The sequence below is a fragment of the Xyrauchen texanus genome, chromosome 8 (assembly GCF_025860055.1).
Source record: "Xyrauchen texanus isolate HMW12.3.18 chromosome 8, RBS_HiC_50CHRs, whole genome shotgun sequence".
Lineage (NCBI taxonomy): Eukaryota > Metazoa > Chordata > Actinopteri > Cypriniformes > Catostomidae > Xyrauchen > Xyrauchen texanus.
In genome coordinates this window covers 21,075,091-21,097,299 of record NC_068283.1, presented here as the reverse complement: position 1 = coordinate 21,097,299, position 22,209 = coordinate 21,075,091, and the positions used below count along the sequence as shown (strand labels likewise).

Genomic DNA, 22,209 nt, shown 5'->3' with positions numbered 1-22,209 from the left:
ATGATGGTGTGTCTGTGTGCTTGGCTATCTTCATCATATCTATATCTTTCTACTGTACATCTATATGTGATGTCAACATGAGAACCCCATCCTATAAGGCTATAGAGTGGTCAACTCCTGTTTGATATCCTGTGGAGCAAAGAAATAACCATAGCACATAGGAAGATATGGACCCCACTTACACACCACTGTGTCAGAGCATTACGTACCATATGATTTATGTATCTATGCTGCTGTTTTTTCTCACTCCTACGTCTGTAAGTTCGTTCAAGGTTCAGCTGATTCACAAATTGGTCATTTCACCTATGTGAAGGCGATAGAATCAATGGGCATTTAAATGCAATATAAATATATTTACCAATATAAAGCAGCTGTTTAATTAATTTTGGGGTTGTGTGGATCAGATTTTGCCAACATTGTGACTAAATGTTTCCACATGGATAGGAAGACCTAAAATCACCTACATTGAGACAATTATTTTGGCTGGTCCCCACAATCAACATAATAGATCATGTCTTCTTTTCATGAAAATATAAAAATGCAGAATGTTGTCTAAGGATTAGGTTTATGGTTGCGGTTACGGGATATAAATATAATTTGCTTGGTATAAAACCAATAGAGACCAATGCAAAATCCCCACCATGAAAGAAAGAGAGAAAAAGGGAGCGTGCCAGCATCTTTGCTGCACTCTTCCTTCTGATTTTTGGTGATGAAGGTCAAACAACAGGAGGTTAAACATGCTCAGACATAAAAAATGTGACACTCTCTCTACAACACACTTACATATTCTCTAACACTCGCTCCTTCCTTTCCTTTACTTCTTTCCATCATTTCACTCCTCATGAATGTTCCTGGCTGCCAGCGTTTCCTTCTTCGTTTCCGCCTTTCTCTTTCCTCACGTCACAAAAGCATTAGCAATTCAGCAGGCAAATTAGCAGGATACAGTGTACAAGAAAATCATTAGCTGACCTGCTAATTAAACTCCTTTTCAAATCTATGTAACAATCTTTCAAATTTGCATGTGTTATTAAGTAACATCTAAATGTGTATTATTATTTTTTTCCAGTTGTTCATTGTAGAACACCACTATTGTTCAGCCTGTAAACAAAACCCTGGTGTTCTTATTATGGAGTTAAAAATGCTAGCAATTACTGCCAACAAACTGAACACACAAACTCTGAGTTTTAGACATATTAAACTGTGCTGCTCATGTTTGGCCCTGTTAATTTTCCCATCCCATGCTGCTCACTCTCTGCCCCGATTTCTCCTCATTTTACTACGGTGTAAAAAATGCCTTGATAATGCCAACAAGCTATTTAAAAACATCTCAAAGTGCAATTCAGCACCTGTGTTATACAGAGACATAAAATAAAAATACTGTAATATTATTATGAGAAGGTGTGAGGATTGCTTGCAAGGTGTCATCAGTGCATCACCTCATCCCGACCCATAACCCTCCTCCACCCCATACACTCCTACATCATCTTTCGCTTGCTATGTATTCTGGAGCCGCTGCTGTGCGCTCCATCTCTCTCTCCAGCAGTGACGGCTGAAGAACAGAGGGAGGGAGACAAGTGTCAGAGGGAGACCAGGCGATTACCACTTCAGTGCAAACACACACTTTCACAGCTTCAGAAAGACACAACAAACGCAACCACACATGCAACAGCAAACATAAACACATATGAAGGGTGTGCCAGGAATTCACATGGATCCTTAACTTTGTTCTGAAAGCCATTATTTAAAGATTTATAGATTAGTTACAGCTGTGTGAATGTGTGTGCAACTGTGCATATGTGTGAGTCAAGTAAATCCAGGGGTAAGTCACATTTCTGAATCAGAACAATAAATATTAGTGTGCAGGGCTGTGATGATGCATGGCCGGCCCTGAATCAGCTGATCAGCGGGAGAGCGAGATAAAGGGGAGCCGGAGGCGCCAGTTCGAGAAACACATACGGCCGGCCGCGTTGCATATGTGTCTGTTTGTTTATGGTTGTTTTATATTGAGTTTCTTATTACACTTTGTTTACCATTCAACCGGTTCCCGCCTCCTCCTTGCCCATCCTTTAACTGTTACAGTTAGACAATTTAATTGTATCTGGGTGGATCTTAAATTTTATGCTTTTTATGACCATCTGTGTTAACATATGTAGCTGGATGTTTCCCTCCCTAAATTTGTTTGCATTTCCTGCACTGATTTTGAGGGGAAATCTGCGGAATTCTGCAGAAGGGATTTAAATATTGTGAAATGTGTTAAACTGAGCTTAAATACTTCACTCTTACTGTAGTTGCTGAAAACATCATGAATATAGCCAAAATATTTAACAAACAAACAAACATGCAAGTGGTGAGGAATGCACTTTTATGAATGACAGATGTCGCAATTCTGCGGAAATCTGCAGCCTCTAAAGTTGTACATACATTTTATATGCAGTCAATATAGATTCACATTGTTTGTTGCAGTTTCAATCCAAATAGGCAAAAATGTACACGTATGCTTTACATATAAATCCCTAGTACGAATACAAATGATATCACCATGATATTAAACACCTTCCTGCAAACGCATATGGCTATTAGATGGGCAACTTTGCTCTCTTCCTTGTCTCCCACTGTGTACTTTGACCTCACACATGGCAGACATCTGTAATGATATAGGCAATGTTCCACTTCCAATCATCTATAAATACTACATTTATTAACACCTAGTCAGGAGCAAGTGTAAGGATTAGTGAGACTTTTAAAAGCAGATATATGTCTGCATGGAATGATTCATTGAATGTGTTTATTGAATTGAGCTCAGTACTGATAGTGCCTCATTGTCTGCTACTAATGGCTAACTGCAAAGAATTGTGGGTTCCCCAGGCCAGATAAAGTGGTGATTGCTTGTTTCTGTCTGCAGTCTCAGACTCAGGCTCCCAACTCACCAAGTCTGACCTAGTTCTGCTGCTGACAGAAAATAATTACCGTTTTACTCAATTGTTAAGATGCCTTTACTGAAACCTATAAGGTAAAACACATTTCTCAAAATTCCTGCCATAGGATCAATACTAAATCTCAACTGAACAAACCTCGAACTTAAATATTCAACACTTTATTCAAAACTATATTATCCTAAAACTAAAAAATCTGCATGGGGAAATTCTTCGCAGATTGATTTTTGCTCGCAGAATTTCACCGTGCAAATGTAAACGTGACCACACCTTTTCTTAACTAACTCAAGAACAACAATGTGATGGTTTTTCAATGCTGTGTGATGATAGTGTAAATGTTGAATTTGTGAATTGTTTTTACAAATGTGTAACTTGAGACATGCTGCAAAATTAGAGAGAAAGAGTGAGCAAGAAGAGAGAGAAAGAGATCAACAGACAGAGAGATTAATTTGCAATTTGTGTTGGTAATGGAAGATTCCTAAAGACAAAGCTACTAAGATATGAACACCAAGAGTATAAGAGACAGAAAAAGTAGAAAAGAATAGACAAAAAAAGATTATTCCATGTTATCCCAAGACAAATACATTTGAATATTATCTCGGGCAGTTATTATGAGATCTTATCTGTTTGAAACTGGAAACCCACTAGAACATACGGAATAAGGTATATATGGTGATATATATGGCAATACATAATACATAAAGTGTACATGAAAGATATATGGGTAAATTATTTTTTGGAGCACATAAAAAGAGAGTCAGAGAACAGTCAAGTAACTGCCAAGTGATATTGAAAAAGGCAGTGGGCTCAGTAACTGCAGGAGAGGAAGAACAGGCTCAGACACCTATGTGGCATCTGTGGAGCAGTGTGATTGCCTCACTGTTTGAATTATATCAGGTAATGATAAGAATCAATGAAGAATGACATGGAGATCATTTTTTCCAGGAGTAACAGCTTCTAAAAGACAGTTTTCATATTATAACTGAACATCAGAGACAACTGTGAATCTGAACAATAAATGTTAACAAAATTTAATATCTGGGTGGATTTTCAGATAGGGAAATGTTTCTGATTTTAGAAAAAATAAAAAGTTTAGAAAATGTATTTTAGGCTACAGTAATTACATAAACAGCCTTGAATAGTCTCCTTTATTGCTTTTCCAAATGTTTCGGAGTGCCAAAAAGTTACATGCCAGTTTGGACAATTTGGAGAAGTTTGGACTTGCCTCCTAAATTTATAACAAGTTTTTAGAAAGATCTTTGCTCTTTTATAAGAAAGTTTCTTCCTCCTAAGAATTTGAACAATATATATTTTGTATATATAGCATTTCAATTTATTTTATGTTTATGAGTAAAAACAAATAAGGTATGTTTTGTTATTGTAATTTCATTGGATCTTAATTTAGAACCCAAGATAACTGTTTTAACTAAGATTTACATGTATGCATTTAGCAGACACTTTTAACCAAAGCGAATTATCAAACATTCAAGGTATACATTTGATCAGTGATCAAACTTACAGCCTTGGTGTTGCTAGAACCAACATTATCATGTTCCTGTGATGAAATAGTTTTTTTTAAATGTTCAATAAAGTAACTTTCCGATTAAAGAATCCCTAATATATAAATATACTGTAGACTATCTAGACTAGCATGACAAAATATGTCAGTCAACACAGTAAATGACAGAGAAAGCAGTGGACTGTTCTGACAAAAACAAAAAATTATCAGATATATGTTAGAGTCCATATCTACACAGACAGGCCGAAAAAGAGAGCAAAAGAAAGAGATGTAAGAATGGAGAAAATGGCAGAAATTGTACACATAGGACAAAAGGGATGTCGAAGGGTATCTGGCTGTTCATTCATAAAGACTAATCGATCCACAGAAACAAATTACTAAAAAAGCATTTTGTGGGCTTTATTAGCTCCCCAGCAAATTACACACTGATCGATATAGATCCTGCATAGATAAGGCAGCCAAGTACTGGATTTATGATGTAAATCTTTAGATAAGGACACACACATTCAAAAGAGCTGCACATACAGTACACACAGTCGTGTTTAGGGGTGTAATATTCTGATTTATTTTATAGCAATTCCAGCCCTGGTAATTCCGGCCAGGTACTGACATATCCAAAACAATTGATCCTGGAAAGAAATAACTGACATTAAACAGCCCGGCTGTTACAAAACCTCAACAAATACCAGCAGCACCTGTTTGTATGTGTGTGTATGTGTGTGTGTGTGTGTGTGTGTGTGTGTACCAGAGTGAAGAACTGAGAGAAACAAGAAGAGAGTGAGTGAAAGGATGCATGGATGTCAAGGTTACCGGTCACAGCAATGTCATTGACAGAGGACTGGCATTTCCCATGTTGCCCGATACTGTGGATTAGTGCTCTAGCTGATTTAAGTGTAAAAGCAGTGGCACTACATCCAATCATCAAAAAACTGTCACAAAAACATTGTCATCATAAGCAAATCTCAGCGAAATTCATAAAAAACTCTACTGAAGACAGTCAAATGCACTCAGATTAACATGCAAAAAAAATATATTGTTATTTTTTCCTGGGAAATTTGTATTAAAAAATAAATATGATGGCAAGGCTCTCCTGAGGACATGTCTACACGTCTCACACACACACACACACACACACACACACACAGTCAAATGCATTCCTATTAGCATGCAAAAACTTAATTTTGATAGGAACACTGGCCTAATATCGCATAGCTATTAAAATTTCATAAGTTTCACTTCTACTGGAAATATATCCTTGGTTATTTTAATGTTGCAGCTATAAATATCATTATTCAATATGCCGGGTGTTAAAGTGGGTGTTAGCAGTTAAACACTTTGCAAATATCCAAGCATCTAAAAAAACAAATCCAGCAATAAAATTAAACTAATTTAAATGCTCTTCCCATCTCCTCAAATAAGACTATTGATTCACTCCTACCCAACTGCACAAAGACTCATACTAAAGACCTGCTGATAGCTTGACATTTGTCAATGCAGCTGTTGGAATTTAAGTTCTAAGTAGTCCAAAAACAATTAATTTGTTATTCATGCTTAAATTATTTGAAATTATAACATCCATCAAGGAGTATGAATATTTGTGTGTCATCAAGACACAATATTTGTGTTCTGACAATCAAGAGTGAAGTGCAGTGTGTGTATATATATATATACACACACACACACATTCACATATACTGTATACGCTTATACAGCCATTTATTGAGGCAGTAATATTAAGACCTGTTACCTTACCTGATGTAACACAGAGTCAAGACTTGTTCTGTAAAACATTCTTTCTGCTTATTTTTCCAAATTTTCTTCTGCCCGCACCAAATCTGAAGCGGTCATATGCAATGTACTCACTTTTGTGCAGCTGGACTATCAGAAATGACTTCAGCATGGTATGAAGAGGAGGAGGGCGTGGCCGGGCCATGAAGATGCACGCTCGGTGCCGAGTTGTCCTAATCAGCCAGGAGGGGGATAAAGATGAGCTGGAGGCGCCAGTTTGAGAGAGAGAGAGTGTGTGCAGCACAGAGGAGCCACGGTCATCCGCCAGGGGATGGTGGACTCGCTGCCATCCGCCATGGTAGGAGCGGCTGTCAGCCGCCAGAAGGCGGAGTAGTGGCTGAGGACCAGGCGACGGCGTGTCCCGGGACTGGTGAGCGAGTTTTTTTTCTCTGTCTCTCTCTCTCCAATCCCCACCCCCCCCATCCCTCTCCATCCCCTCATCTCACCCAAGGCTCCAGAGGCGGGAAGACTTGCTGGCAGAAGGGTGGCCAGAAGGGCAAAACCTCCTCTCCAGGAAGGGAGGGGAGTACGTCAGAGGTTTCCCCAGCCTGAGTCGTGTGGTGAAGGAGTATGATGGATGGCCTGGTTGAAGCTGGTGACATGAAAGCAGATGATTTCTTTTGTGCAGTGAGAAACTTTTCAGCATCGGTGGATTACCTCCATAATTGGAGCCACTCATTGTAGAACACAGAAAAACTTGAGTGGGCCCTACTGAGAGACATCCCAGATTGGAAAGACATTCAGAGCAGCCTCAAACACTTCTGCTCCAGAATCTCCGTTCTCAGTTTGATTGACAAAATCACGCTCTTTGATGAGTCGGCATGCGCAAAAAACATGGTCACTCGTCGCATCGCTGAGTGGAACATGAACAAGATGCCCATATCTGAGAGATGGACAGATGTTTTTCGTGAGTTGGAGAGCAAGACCATCAACTTGAGTCTTAGCCAATGTCGTGGAGTTTGTTTTATGCCTGGGACATCTGCATCTGTAGAGCATGTGTTCTCATTAATGAACTCAGCAAGGACACTAGATAAATCTCAACTCAGTGTATTCATGAGGGCAGTGCTTTTCATCTTAATTTTGGACTGGACTGCTCTGCATTTTATGATAAACTCTTGAAAAACAAGTTCACACTGAAAAAAACTGCTGCCAGCGAAAAGTGACAACAGCTACAGATGCGGATGCAACCTCTACTTCGCATTGATATGGCATTGGTAAGGATACATCGATTTCATTTTTGCTGGGAGGGGGCTGTCTCATTTTCCACAAGCAGGAATATGGTCACCCCATATTTATGGGCCCCATAAATTGAGGACAGTTTGGTGAATGAGCATTTAAAGAATCAATTTTCATTGAATAAAGTCCCTTTTCATTCCCTTTCTGTTATTTACAGACAGGTTAATTCTAAACACAAATACAGTAGCACAGTGGTAAAGAAACCTCTCAACAGATACATGTTTGCTGAACTGTGCTATATCTTTAAATATACAGTATAATTTTTGTGCTTGTTATAAATATTATGTAAACTCAAATGTAAATACTTACACTATAAATTATGCATGTAAAAAACAAACGTGTAATAAAATTTGTAATAAATGTGTAAATGTGCAATTACTTAAAGGGACAATCTGTTATGGCAATATATTTTAACTTCAAATGCTTTAAATATTCAAGAATTCCTCAAGGCTCCTACTGCATCTGTGGATGGGTTTGGTGAAACCAGTCTTAAGAGGGTTTTAAGAGCCCTGCTCTTAAACCTAGTGTTACCCTAGTAATATTATTAGTATAAAATAGTAATAATTATTTTCAGATGCCTACAGAGGTAAATCATGCTTGTCACATTCAGGCAGCCAAGCACATTTGACAGACAACTTTTTGTTGATTTTGTGTCAGCATTTAATATATTGCAGCCCATTATTCTAGCAAAGAAACGTGCAAACCAGTTTAATGTCAATCACAGCCTTGTTTTGTAGATTTTTTTTTTTTGATAGGTAGGCAGCAAAGGGTTAGGGGTGAATGCAGTTTTATCAGACACATTATATACATATATTGAATCACCACAAGGACATGAACTTTCATTAATTAATTTGATACTTTACAAATAAATGCCGAAGTTATCAAGCCAATTGTCATGTTGTTAAATAGGAGGACGATACAGTTCTTCTCTCGCTGCTTTCAAGCTTTGAGTATGATGATAGCCCTGCACTGCATGAGTATATTACCTGGTGCGATGGAGCAGATTTGCAACTAAATATCACTAAAACAGATGAGATGGTGGTCGATTTTAGAAATAAAATGCTTCCGAACTGCAGCCGGTCTACATTCATGGAATTGAGGTGGACAGAGGAGTAGAAGTACATTGGGACAATTGTTTGATAATAAAATACAGTTTGAGAAGAGCACTGAGGTCGTTATTAAGAAAGCTCAAAGACTCTATGTTCTGAGGAAACTAAACTCCTACAGTGTCCAATAATCTATCTTGATAACTTTTTATAGCACTTTTATGTTGGTTTTCATTGCTCTCTTGAGAATAGGAACCATCTGCAAACTATAGTTAAGACTTGTTTGAAAATTACTGGTGTGCCCTTTTTATGAACAGCAAGTTAAGGAAGGCTTAGACTATTTTGGGAGATAACACACATCCTTTGCATCCCCATTTTGAGTTATTGCCCACAGGCAGACGGTTACGAAGTGTAAGGTGTCTAACTAATTGTCATAAATTTACTTTCGTGCCCAAGGCTATCAGCCAATGTAATTCTTAAAATGTGAGTATTTGACATTTTTATTGTTTTAAGAACGTATTTGTATACAGAAACGTGCTATGGGTACAAGCCCTTGAATGTTACATCTGGAATTCCATTTTCATTTTTAGATTCTTGTGAATATTTTGGGTTAAAACTGTGTAGCTGACACATGAAATTTCAAACAGTAACAAAGGTTGAATTTGTATAATTTTAAAAAGCTAAACTGAGTAAAATCACCTCACCTCAATCCGTGTGGCAGAGGACACATATTAAATCGGAAAAACAATGCAAAGTCTTCATATTTCATTGATAACTGTCACTATGGAAAGGGTCCTGGACACTGGCCATATCAGCCTGGTCCATGTTTGGAGTGCTAAAAACTATTCTGTTAATAAACAGTTTGGTTATGAAAGAGTGACAACTGCATTTTACAACTGAAGTGACTACCTTAAATTTACAGGTGTCAAACCTAAATTAAGAGAGTGAGTTCGATTGATGTGTGCTGTATGAATGGAACTGCAATTGATGACTAATAGTTGGTCATGTTGTTGTCATATGACATAAGTGCACGCATTGCAGGTTATATTTATGCTGTCAGTCACTAATGTTAGGGCTATCACCATCTCCAGTTATTAAAAAAAAAAAAAGGTAGAAAGTGGTCATAGAATAAGACAAACTCCTGTACTCCTGGTGAAGGAGGGAATTCAAGGACTAAAATGAAACCTGAGCTTTTTTGGCCACAAAGCTGAGAGAACGCTGAACACTTTAGAATAAATATTAAATCGTAAAAAACAATGCAAAGTATTCATATTTAATTGATAACTGTCACTATGGAAAGATGCATTAGAAGAGGTTAGGAATTAGAGTGTTGAAGAATGGAATTGTCTCCTGTAGTATATTCAGTACAATTCGAGAGTCACACCTGTTAGTAAAGACATTTTTTAATCGAAAATATCGTGAATGTAGGTCTTGTGACACAAGCAAATAACACATTTTACAATGCCACACACAAATAAATGGGTAGTCCTTTCAGGGGAATCACAATATTTTGAATAATTGTCTAACCTCCTGACTGAGTATATGATACATCCCTTTGAATAACTGTTTGGCTGAACTGTAAAATGGTGCAGGGTCAGGATGACTATTTTTACCTTGTAGTTCACACTACACAATTGCTTCTTTCAAGCTATGAAAATCTTATCCCGATCCAAAGCGGTTTGAAAAATTGTTTGTGAGATAGGCAAAATGTTCCATACAATATCTTCACCATTTAAACATATCTTTTGAACTGCAAATAAATTAAATGGGAATGTTTACAACAGTGTGGAGTGGGGTAGGAAGATAATATAAAAATCGGTTTGTGTCATGAGTATTCATGATCACAAGAAGTGTCACAAAGTGTCACACACACAAAGCGGTCACAAATAATAACCTTTTGTGATGGATCTTATCCACATATCACATCCTTGAGTGAAAATAATAAACAATAGACCAATGGAAGGGGGAACAATCACCTGGAACAGACATATGATCAGATATAAGAATATAAAGCCACAATAATGTTAATTAATGATGTCATTACTTAATGGTAATTTCTTTTAGATAAGCCTACAGTATAAGGGTATGATCTAACCCAGAGAAGACACTGATGGTGTGCATTCAGTCAGATTATAGATACTTCAGGAACTACACACGTACACTATTGATGTTGTAACAGCTGCAAGAGATTGACTAGCTACTTTTAATGTTATTAAAAGACACTTAATTCCACTATTTTATATATATATATATATATATATATATATATATATATATATATATATATATATATATATACACACACATACATACATACATACATACATACATACACACACACACACACACACACACACGCCCCCGTCTCTTCACAGCAGGAGCGCTGCGGACATGAGTCCTCCACCTTCGCACACCCAGCAGCGACACACATATACCCCTGATCAGTCATATGTGACGTGCTACGAGGACGCACAGCCTCCTCTCCCATCACAGACACAGCTATGGTGGGTACTCGAGCAAAGTGCTCTAACATTTCTCTCAGCACAGCCACGAGTTAAGGATGCGAGGCCTCTCGACATGGCAGCTCCTGCTCCGCCCTACCGCAAGGCCCCATCCGCAGGTATGTCAAAGGCGACTGTCCCATCCAGCCAAGATGAAGGGGTTTTAAAGCCCTTACTTCATACCACAAAAAAGAGGGGCGGTGGGTTGCGGCCATTCTTAGACCTGCCAGCTTTGAGTCGGGACCTGTGCAAGCTCCCATTCAAAATGCAAAATGGAAAAGAGCAAGCTCGCCCCAGTGCAGAGCATCTTTTTTCTCAGGACAGAGTTGGACTCAGTCACTATGACAGCACGCCTTGTGCGCTGAATTGCCTGAAGTAATTCAGGGGAAGTACAACTGAAACAATTTCAGAAGCTCCTGGGAATATGGTTGTCCCCCTCCACCTTGAAAGTGGGTACGAACAGGTATGTAGACAGTAAGTCCTTGGGGGAAGCACGACTTGGTCATCAGATTCCTTAAGAGGCGCCAGGAGGTTGAATCCTCCAAGGCCATGCCTCATTCCCTCATGGGACCTCTCTGTAGTCTTGCTGGGCCTACATAGGGCCCCATTTGAGCCCCTGGAGTCAGTTGAGCTAGAAGCCGTCTCATTGAAGTCGGCCTCCTGACTGCGCTCACTTCCATTAGGAAAGTTGGGACCTGCAGGTGTTCTCTGTCAGTGATACATGCCTGAGTTTGGTCTGGCATTCTCTCACGTGATCCTGAGACCCTAACCGGGGCTATGTGCCCAAAGTTCCCACAACCCCTTTTAATGATCAAGTTGTGAACTTGCAAGTGCTGCCCCGGGAAGAGGCAGACCCAGCCTTGTCGTTGCGGTGTCCAGTACATGCCTTGCGTATTTACTTGGACTGTACAGCGAGCTTTGGATGCTCCAAGCAGCTCTTTGTCTGATTGGGGGACGGAGGAAGGGGAAGGCTGTCTCCAAACAGAGGCTTGGTCAGGCCAGGGCGCACCGTGCCCCCTGGGAGTATGAGCACAATCCACTCGGAGTGTGGCATCCTCCTGGGCTCTGGCGAACGATGCCTCTCTAACAGGCATCTGTAGAGCAGCGGGCTGGGCGAAACCCAATACCTTTGCAGGATTTTACAATCTTTGGGTTGAGCCAGTTTAGTCCTGTGTGTTAGCAGGTACGAACAGGAGTATGCGGACAGCTGGTCAGGTGTACCGCTTGCACACAGTGCCTTTCTCCTCCCTGAGGGGACAATGTGTGCTTTTTTTGTCCATGCGAGTTCCCGGGACCAACGAACCCTGGATGCATTTCTTCCCCCAGAACCCTGCGGCAGGTGCCAGGCCCAGTTCTCGTGAAGTATGCCTTGTCAGGTTATCCCGTGTACTTGGGAGAGGTGCTCCATATGTCGGTTATCCCATATGAGGTATTTTCCACAGTACGGTTTCCCTGACGGTAAACCAGTGTCTTCCCCTGAGAGCAGTTCTGCTCTGCCACCAGTCGCTGTGCTTGTAGAGCTCCTCCTTTCAAGTTAGGACCGACCGCGGGGACTTCTTTCAATGTGTGGTACTTCCTGGTTGGTAGGTCCACGTGATGTATTCTCCACATGTTAACCTCCCCTTTGGGCAGGATGTGGTCTTCTCTGTGTCTTTTCTCCATTTGGAAAAAGAATACCTTCCCTGTCGGCAATATATATTGGTCCCAGCTGTGAATTTGTTATTTTCAAAGAGAGAAAATTTCAAAAAAATTGGGGTACGAGAGACTATGCGACTTATCTGGGGCATTGGAAAGGTTCCGACGGGACTGTGTGCACTTGTTACTAGGCACGCTGTAGCTTGCCTGCATCTGCACCACCGATCCACGTAACACAGTTCAGCTGGTTGTGGCATTTTGTATAGGGACCCCTAGTGTCACTACATCAACACAATGTTGAGTGAGTGACCAATAGGGAACTTCTTGTTTACTGATGTAACCTCTGTTCCCTGGAGAAGGAAACAAGACATTGTGTCCCTCCTGCCACAACATTGAACTACCCGCTGATATGCCCGGGACACTGTCTCGGCTCCTCAGCACAAACCCGAATGAGTGGATGCAAGCCATCTCCTTTTACACATGTCCTGGGGAGTGGCATGCAAATTCCACTCGCCAATTCTCAATGGACTTTTCTCCCGAGTTTAACCCCTATTGTCACTATATCAACACAACTTCTCGTTCCCTCCATCAGGGGGACTTAAACTCCCAAGTTTAACCCCTATTGTCACTATATCAACACAACTTCTCGTTCCCTCCATCAGGGAACTGAGGTTACAACATAATACTATAATAATTACCACCCAAAATACTATACTATTGATATTATGACTTAAGAAATACTATATGCCTCCTATAACAGCAAACTTTTTACCAGAAGTAATGTATTCTACAGTAGATACATGTATATGTAACTTTTACAAATATAAATACTGTAACTTCTAAATATGGTACAGATATTTTTACTTTTACAGCTGATACTCTACTATATCACAGATCCAACACCTTTGCAAGAGACAAACTACAAACATAAACATTTTGTTTTTAACCAGACATACTGTATTATAGATATTGTAACATTTACCAGAGATACAAAAGGCCTAGGCCAACTTTAACTTTTACTGGAATTGCTTTTATATGATTTTGTTAATGCATTACAATATATAGCCTATACACTGTAACTTTTACTAGAGATGGTGTGCCAATAACTTCTACTAAATATTTTCTATAGATTTGTAACTAGAGATGGTACTATAGTACATATCCTATAGATACTACAAATACTTTTACTGTAGATACTACACCCTATTTCAGCACTGCCCTTATCTGACACACCTATTTCAGGTCTTAGAGACTTTACTAATGAGAGCAGTTGAATCAGGTATGTTATATATATGTAATATGTATACATGTTTGTAAGATAAGTTAGGTTTGTAGGAGACATCAAGAATGTGCATTGATGGGGTCCTCCAGGACCAGGATTGTGAACCACTGCTCTAGACTCTATGACATTTTCAAGAGATAATATAACTTAAGATACGAAGATATCACACAACCAACAAGCACAAACATACAATCAGCATCATATTGAACCTAGATATGACCAGATATTGCAATGTCTCACCTTCAAGTTTCATCCTGGAAACTTTTCTCCTTCATGTCATCTCTCTATCCTTCACTTTCATCGTAGGGTTGCTTTCATCCTCTTGCTTTCCTTTCATCTCCACACTGTACTCTCACTACACCCACCTGTCTTGACATTTCCATTTCTCAGAGCAATGCTCTTACCCTCTCCTTCCTCCACACCTTCTACACTTCTGCTTTCCGCACATTTCAAATTAGTATGTTTTGTCAGACTTTCACTCATATTATCTGTTAAAGCTGAAGTGATTAATTTCTCTCAAAGTTTTTTTTTCCTTCTAATTTTAGACACTTTTCTCCCAAATTTGGCATGCCCAATTCCCCAACTTATTAGATCCTCATGGTGGTGCGGTTATTCACCTCAATCCAGGTGGCAAGTCCCAGTTGCCTCTGCTTCTGAAACAGTCAATCCGTGAATCTTATCAAATGGCTCACTGTGCATGAAAGCATGTGGAGGCTCATGCTATTCTCTGCGATCCACGGACAACTTACCACAAGCCCCATTGAGGGCGAGAACCACTAATCACGATCACATTACCCAATGTGACTCTACCCTCCCTAGCAACCAGGCCAATTTGTTTGCTTAGGAGACCTGGCTGGAGTCACTCAGCACACCCTGGATTCGAACTCGCGACTCCAGGGGTGGTAGTCAGCTATTTTTAGTGGTTCTAGCTCTCAATGGTGTACATGTTAAGTTGTGCATGGATCGCAGTGTAGCATGAGCCTCCACATGCTTCAATGCGGTGTCATGCACAACGAGCCACGTGATAAGATGCGTGGATTGACCATCTCAGAAGCGGAGCTAGAAGCTACACACTGCATCAGTTAGGGTGAAGAGAATTGTTGCCATCTGAAACATTAATCACTGCAATAATTATCCAATCATTGGCTCTTAAGTATCTGCTTATTTAAATCCAAACAGTTACTGCCAAGCAGTGTATTTGGAGTCAACAAAGCCACAGAAGTTATATACTTCATTATTGATTTTTAATTAGCTTTCTTCACATATTTGCTCTCCTTATATAAAGAGAGAATTAGAAAAGATGAAAAGGAAAACTCGTTCTCCTGTTCTCAGCTAAATATTAGTGATGTTCTCCATCCTCTCTCTCACCCATCCTTCTGTCCCTCTCTCTCTTTGCATCCTTCCGTACTGTTTTATCCCATGTAAGCATTGCCTATTAAAATGTCCTTCTCTCCATTTCCCATCTAATCTGCCATTATTCTTCACTCTTCTGAAGAATTTCCTTGTCTTCTTTTGTACCATTCCTGTCCCAGGCCTCATATGAAATGTTTCTATCATTCTTGTGATCCCATATTTCTCGCTCTCCTCAAAGCAGACTTCAGGTTCAAAATCTTCTTCCTTGAGGAGTTACTTTAAGGCATGACAGCAAGCCACTCTTTAACAAGCACGAGCGCTTTGAGTGAGAAGGGAACAAAGTCCCTTTAGAAGGGAATGTATGAGGAACATTTTAGGGGAATTATAATGATGTAGAGAGAAAAGAAAATAGATGTTACAGGTGTACTTTTAGTCTAATACTTTATTTTAATTATATATTAACTCTTTCCCCGCCAGCGTTTTTAAAAAAAGTTGCCAGCCACCGCCAGGGTTTTTGATGATTTTCGCAAAATTTTAATGGCCTGCAGAATATTTTCTTCCATGAATATATGAAGATGCTATATATCAAAATAAAGATCTGAGCCTCTGCTTTTAGGCAAAAAAACCGATTTTATTTTATCTTCATTTGTTCTTTTTTTATTGCCACTTGAACAGAGGTAGGTTTTGTCAAAAACAACATTTCGGACAAAAAGCTGAGAAAGAGGCATTTTTATCAAACAAGTGCTTTAGTATTAGTATGGTGTTCCACTTCACGTTTGAGACCATCGCAGTCTGTTTCTTTGATCAAAGAGTTGCGTACTCTTTCAAAACATGCGCGCGGGTCTTCCTTACCATATACCACCTAAAACACGGATACCCGGAAAATTCTGTGTTTGGCGGGGAAGCGTTTTTTCATAAAACCCGGAACATTCCGTGTTTGGCGGGGAAAGAGTTAATATAATTATGCATATTATATACCTGGCACCCATCTACTGAGGTACTTCAACTTGGGAATTAACATTCCTTGAGTTTGAACATCGTATTTACGGGCAAATTGGCATCTTTTGGACATTTCCATTGAAGCAAAGAATTGTGGGTTATGGAGTGTCCACGAAGGATACACCACATGCATTCTCCGAATTCCCATAAAAGAAGGTCGCATTTGAAGGCTGCGTTCGAAGTGTCCTACTCACTTTTCTAAAACGAGACAGCCTGGACCTGGACGAAAGCATGGGAATTTTTTGTGCAAATCTTCTGTAAATTTCCACTTTCGTTTGGGCATTGTTTCCACTCAGCTGTCATTTGCTGCTACTGTCAAGCAACTGTTTGTTGCCGCACACAACAGCAATTTGCGTGTTCACAGAGAGATTGAGAGGCAGGAATTTAGCCAATAGTTGCTGCAAGCCTCTTAAAATCAACCAATTGGTGTGCGAGAAGGCGGGACTTACAAAGAGGGGTTTAAGCAAAGCAAATATGTGCACACACACACACACACACACACACAATGAAGTATTAGACCATATGCACATCAAAATGCAATCCTGGACATTTTCGCAAATTTAGAAATCCCGGCCGGATGCTTTAAGGTCCGAAAAAGAGGACGTGTCTGGGGAAAAAAAGAGGACGTGTCTGGGGAAAAAGAGGTCCGTGGATCGCAGAGAATAGCATGAGCCTCCACATGCTTTCATGCACAGTGAGCCATTTGATAAGATTCACGGATTGACTGTTTCCAGCAAGCAACCATCTAGTGACCATCTAATGGTAATTTAGTAATGCCTAAGCCACCAGTGCCTTAGCAAATAGTAACCCCATAGTAAACACTCCTTACTTTGCATAAACTTAAACAAGTATCCTAAACATGTAATACAATATTTTTTACTTTATTCATTGTTGTGGAGAATACAAAGTAATTTTGACCAAATACAAGAATAAGATTAGTTATTCACCCATTTTATTTTAACTAAAAAAATGACCCAGACATAACATTAGGGATAAGTCTCAATATTATTGTGGTCCCAAGATATGGCTCGAGTCCATCGTTCAGTGAACGTGAAGATAATTATTTGCCCATTTTATCATTAAGGAATATTTTTAATCATTCAGTTAATCCATTTTTGCTAATTGAATTAATATGTATGCAATATGCAATGATCTATAAATGACAATGTGTAATCAATGTACTATGAATAACTGCATTATGAATGTTATTCAATATGTTAGATAGTTAATCATTCATTTGTTGATTTAATTATCAATACTCAGTTTAATAATCAGTGTAAATCAATGGAAAAATGCAGCTTGATGGAGAATTACAGCCTCTTTTTGTATCTCTGTGTATGACCTTTTATGTGAATGATCCAAAATAAATGTGTGTATTGATCTTAAAGTGATGATCTAATGTTTTAATTAGAACAGAGCCAGGCACTGTCTGGTACCTAACTGAAAGAAGCAGAGGATACATGTGCATGAATTAGTGCTAGAAACAAGATGAAACAAATGTATGTGGGTGTGTACACATTTCCCATCTTACAGGAATGTGTGAAACCAATGAGTGAAATAAGGGAAATCATTTAATGTACTAATCAAATGAATGCAGGAAGATAGTCAATATAAAATATGCAACAATATGAAGTGATTACAGTGTGTTTTATGCATTTAAAAATAAAATATTTATGCTTTTGCAATCATTGAAGCAAGTTAGGGTAAGTAATAAAAGTCTATTTTTGGAATCAGAACTTTGCGCCTCTGAGAATTCTTTGGTTTGACTGTGCATCGATGGCTTTTGTGGGGAATCTGCCATGACATCAACCACCAGGCAAGTGAACACTTTGAAAAGTAATAGCACCCCTCTCCTCAACAAGATGTAAAATTTGAGGTATCATTCATGTATGCAGCACAAACGGTACAGGATGAGTTAAGCAGCAAAAGTTTAATACTGCACGAAAGGGGTTTGTTAAAATCCCATACCCTAGGTACAGTATGGAATAGTCATTGTCTTAACCACCATTAATAAATCTCACCGCATGCTTACCGGTATTCCTACATCACCATCAAAAGCTCAGACACACACCAACAATACAAATGCAACATAGGATGCTGGAAAGAGGGAGGGAGAGAAAACAATCGGTGTCTCTCCAGGCATGGATCCACACCCACTAAGGCAGCCTCCCCACCTCCATCTCTCCATCCCTGGATACCCTCTTCACCAGCATAGCCTTGGAGCCCAAAGCTACAGAGCAATCTGTACGAACCACCAAAAAGAGAACCACACACACACACACACACACACCCTCCTACCACACCTTGCCCCACCCCCCATCCAAAGAAAAAAAACAACAGCAGATGGAGGGGGGGAACAAACACGCAACACCCCAAAAAATACCTGCTACACAGGAATGAATGGAGATATGACTGACTTACCTTGAGATGGTGCATTTCCCATAATGCCTTCACTGTGCTCCGCTGCCTACGAGAGAGAGCCACCAGTCTGCTTCCTGATCCACCCTCCAGTCCTCCTCCTCTCTCCTCTTCACTCCGTGCGTTAGCCTCTCCCGGAGCCGGTCGTGCTTCTATTCGCTCCTCTTCTCCTTCCGTTCCTGCCTTCCTTCGTCTCTCTCTCTCGCTCTCTCTCTCTCTCTCTCCTCTCGCCCTCTCAGCGTGCGAGATGGGCTTTCTCCAGCTGATTCTGGCAGGCAGTGCTATACGTGCTCGAGGAGACGTGTGTGTGTGTGTGTGTGTGTGTGTGTGTGTGTGCAAGTCAAGGAGAACAAGCGCATGCGGTCGTGTGTGCATGTGTGTGTCCTTGTTCAACGCAGTGGAATTGAGCTGGTTTATTCGTGCTGAGGAAGCTGCAAAGAGCTTTCGCTAAACAAAAAATAAATCCATGATAGATTAGCATGCTCTTGTTCTTCCTCACTCTCTCTCTCACACACACACACACACACTCTCTCTCTCTCTCTCTCTCTCTCTTAAAGGTACAGTCTCTTCTATGCAGCGATTGTGCATTGGGCTGTGGGGTAATCAGTGTCTCTTTTGTCTTTGCCACTCACTCATTCACTGTCTCTCTGCAGACTTCTTCGTAGAGCACTATTGGAGCTCTAGGGATCGGAGCTCTCTGTGGTGCTGAAAGTCCCAAGGAGGACCTGTGGGATTGTCGATGAGACTGGGGAGAGATGAGGAGCCACGGGGGTTCCTCCATACACCTCAAGAGATGAAAGCGACTCAAATGTAACATGGACCCCGTTTGTACCTGGTAATAAGATCCATCTTGGGTGATCCAATTTCAAGTTAAAAGTAATAAATACACTGTAAACAGGGTTTAAAACGTTATCGAAAGGAAACTCAGGGTTCAACAGATCACTGGTTTGCTTATAAATTGGAGGAATCATGACGCTGAATACGTTGGCTAAAGGAATGGAATGGCCGTATAAATAAATTACCCAATCACCATTTTGATAGAGACATTACCTGTCAGTTTTCATAGACAATTTGAAATCTGTTGCTTGCTTGTAATCTTGACCAACCATTTTAGAGATTTCGTGTTTACATTCAGTAAACAAAAGCTGTATTTTCCTGTATCCATTGAAAATATTGTCCAACAGGCTCTCCGGAGGCATTACAAATATGGCTGCTGGGTGATCTGTCTTGCCTTGAAGGAACTTTTTTGATCACTCAAATCACATTCGGAAGAAGTCAAAAACACATATGTTTAAATGCTTATCCTTTCTGATGCATTCTGGGCAATATTGAAGTATTGCCTGCTTACCTGTCCATCAACCATTTCACAAAAACAATAGTTTCAAACTTTGATGGTTATGTATTGCGTTTATAGAAAATAATCATCCAAAAAATTGGTAAAGCACATACATACATATACACACACGCACGCACGCACGCACGCACGCACGCACACACACATACAAGTCTTCACAGAACTTCTTCAGTACACCTGATTTCATTATGCAATGACACAAGGAATAATTTACACAAAAAATTGTAATATTATCTCATGATTGAATCACCCTCATGTCATCCCAGATGTGTATGACTTTCTTTCTTCTGCAGAACACAAACGAAGATTTATAGAAAAGTATTTCAGCTCTGTTGGTCCATAAAATGCAAGCATTTACATTTATGCATTTGGCAGACACTTTTATCCAAAGCGACTTACAGAGCACTTATTACAGGGACAATCCCCCCGGAGCAACCTGGAGTTAAGTGCCTTGCTCAAGGACACAATGGTGGTGGCCGTGGGGTTAGAACCTGCAACCTTCTGATTAACAGCCCTGTGCTTTAGCCACTACGCCACCACCACTCAGATAAAGCGAATGAGTACCAAAACTTTGAAGCTCCAAAAGCACAAAAAAAAAGCATTTACATTTTAATCTGTTTCTCACCCACACCTATCATATATATCAAATAGATTTAACCACTGGAGCCTTGTGGATTACTTTTATTCTGCCATTATGTGCTTTTTCGGGCTTCAAAATTTTGGCTACCATTACCTTGCATTGTGAGGATCAAAAGAGCTGAAAATTATTTTGAAAATCTTTATTTGTGTTCAGCAGAAGGAAGTCATACATCTGGGATGGCATGATGAGTAAATAAGGAGATAATCTTTTATTTTGGGGGAACTATCCCTTTCTGATCTAAGACGGGGAATGTTTTCTAAGGTTAAATGTCAGGAATTGTGAAAAACTGAGTTTCAATGTAATTGGCTAAGGTTTATGTAAACTTCTGACTTAACTGTAAATACTAGGTGTAAATAGCAGTCTGTCTCTGTTGACCACTCTGTTGAGCAGATGTTAACAGCAGGTATAAACTGGGCCATGGTTTGATAATGACAGAAATTTACAGCCTGAAAATGACAAGATGAAAAAGTGTTGTCACTGACAATTTCAAACAAGGGAAGAGAAACATAGTGAAGAGTGATCCTGAGTGTTTGTCAGGATCTCAATGTAGAATAGCAATGCTGAAGTGTTTCATGATTGCGAAGAAACATGTCGAGGTTGCCATGACAGCAGCATATCCTTCTGCATGGGAAGATTTTTTCTTTTTTTGCCAAAGTTAGTAGATTAGCGAAGCCGGTGAAGGACAGGACACCGCGTCCTTCAGCCACCAAATGTACAAACACACTCTCAAAACACACACACACACACACACACACACACACACACACACAAACTCAAAGACAAACATACAACAATGACATTGAAAGATTGTGTATGACTGTTAGATTAATTATCAAATCACTGCCAGACATTGTGGACAAAGCTAAACATGATGTTTTTGGACCAAAGCAGAGATATATGCTCAGTGTGGGGATTCTACACCAAATGCATTGCCTGTGAAAGGTCAATCCATCTCCTCCACATCATACTGAACAAGGAAATCATCAAGGGCATCCCAAGGTCACATAAATTGGACAAACTATGACATCATGCACTACAGGTTTAAAGCAAGGTTATTTTTATAAACTAAAGTAAAATCAATATTTCTAAATAAATGAAACACTAAAAACTAACTGAAAATTTAAAAACAATTCATAACAAACAAGCTCTCATGACATGCTGGAAACATCTGACCTGTGTGTGTTCGAGTTGTGTTCACCTTCAGACCAGGAGAGTCATACATTATCAGGCTGTTTAAGTGAACACCTGCAAATGCCGTTGTGGCATGTAATGCACATGAGTTTAGTCCTATAAAGCCTATATTAAATAATTGTCAGAAAATTAAAATGTCAAATTTGTAAAGAGTGGCTTAAAACAAATTCAATTAGCAACATGAAGGCAAAAGGGTCCTATAAGTGGGCTGGGGGCCCTCATAGTCACAGGGCCCTATTGCAGGGGCTTGTATAAGATAACAGCTGTGGGGCCAACATATGCATGCATATGTAAACATTTCCTTTCAAAGTTGA

At 39.8% G+C, this 22,209-nt stretch overlaps 1 pseudogene; it reads right to left on the bottom strand.

The window, feature by feature from the left end:
• Positions 1–18,988, bottom strand: part of LOC127647479 (SRC kinase signaling inhibitor 1-like) — a 168,895-nt pseudogene extending 149,907 nt beyond the window's left edge.
• Positions 18,989–22,209: the final 3,221 nt, after the last annotated feature.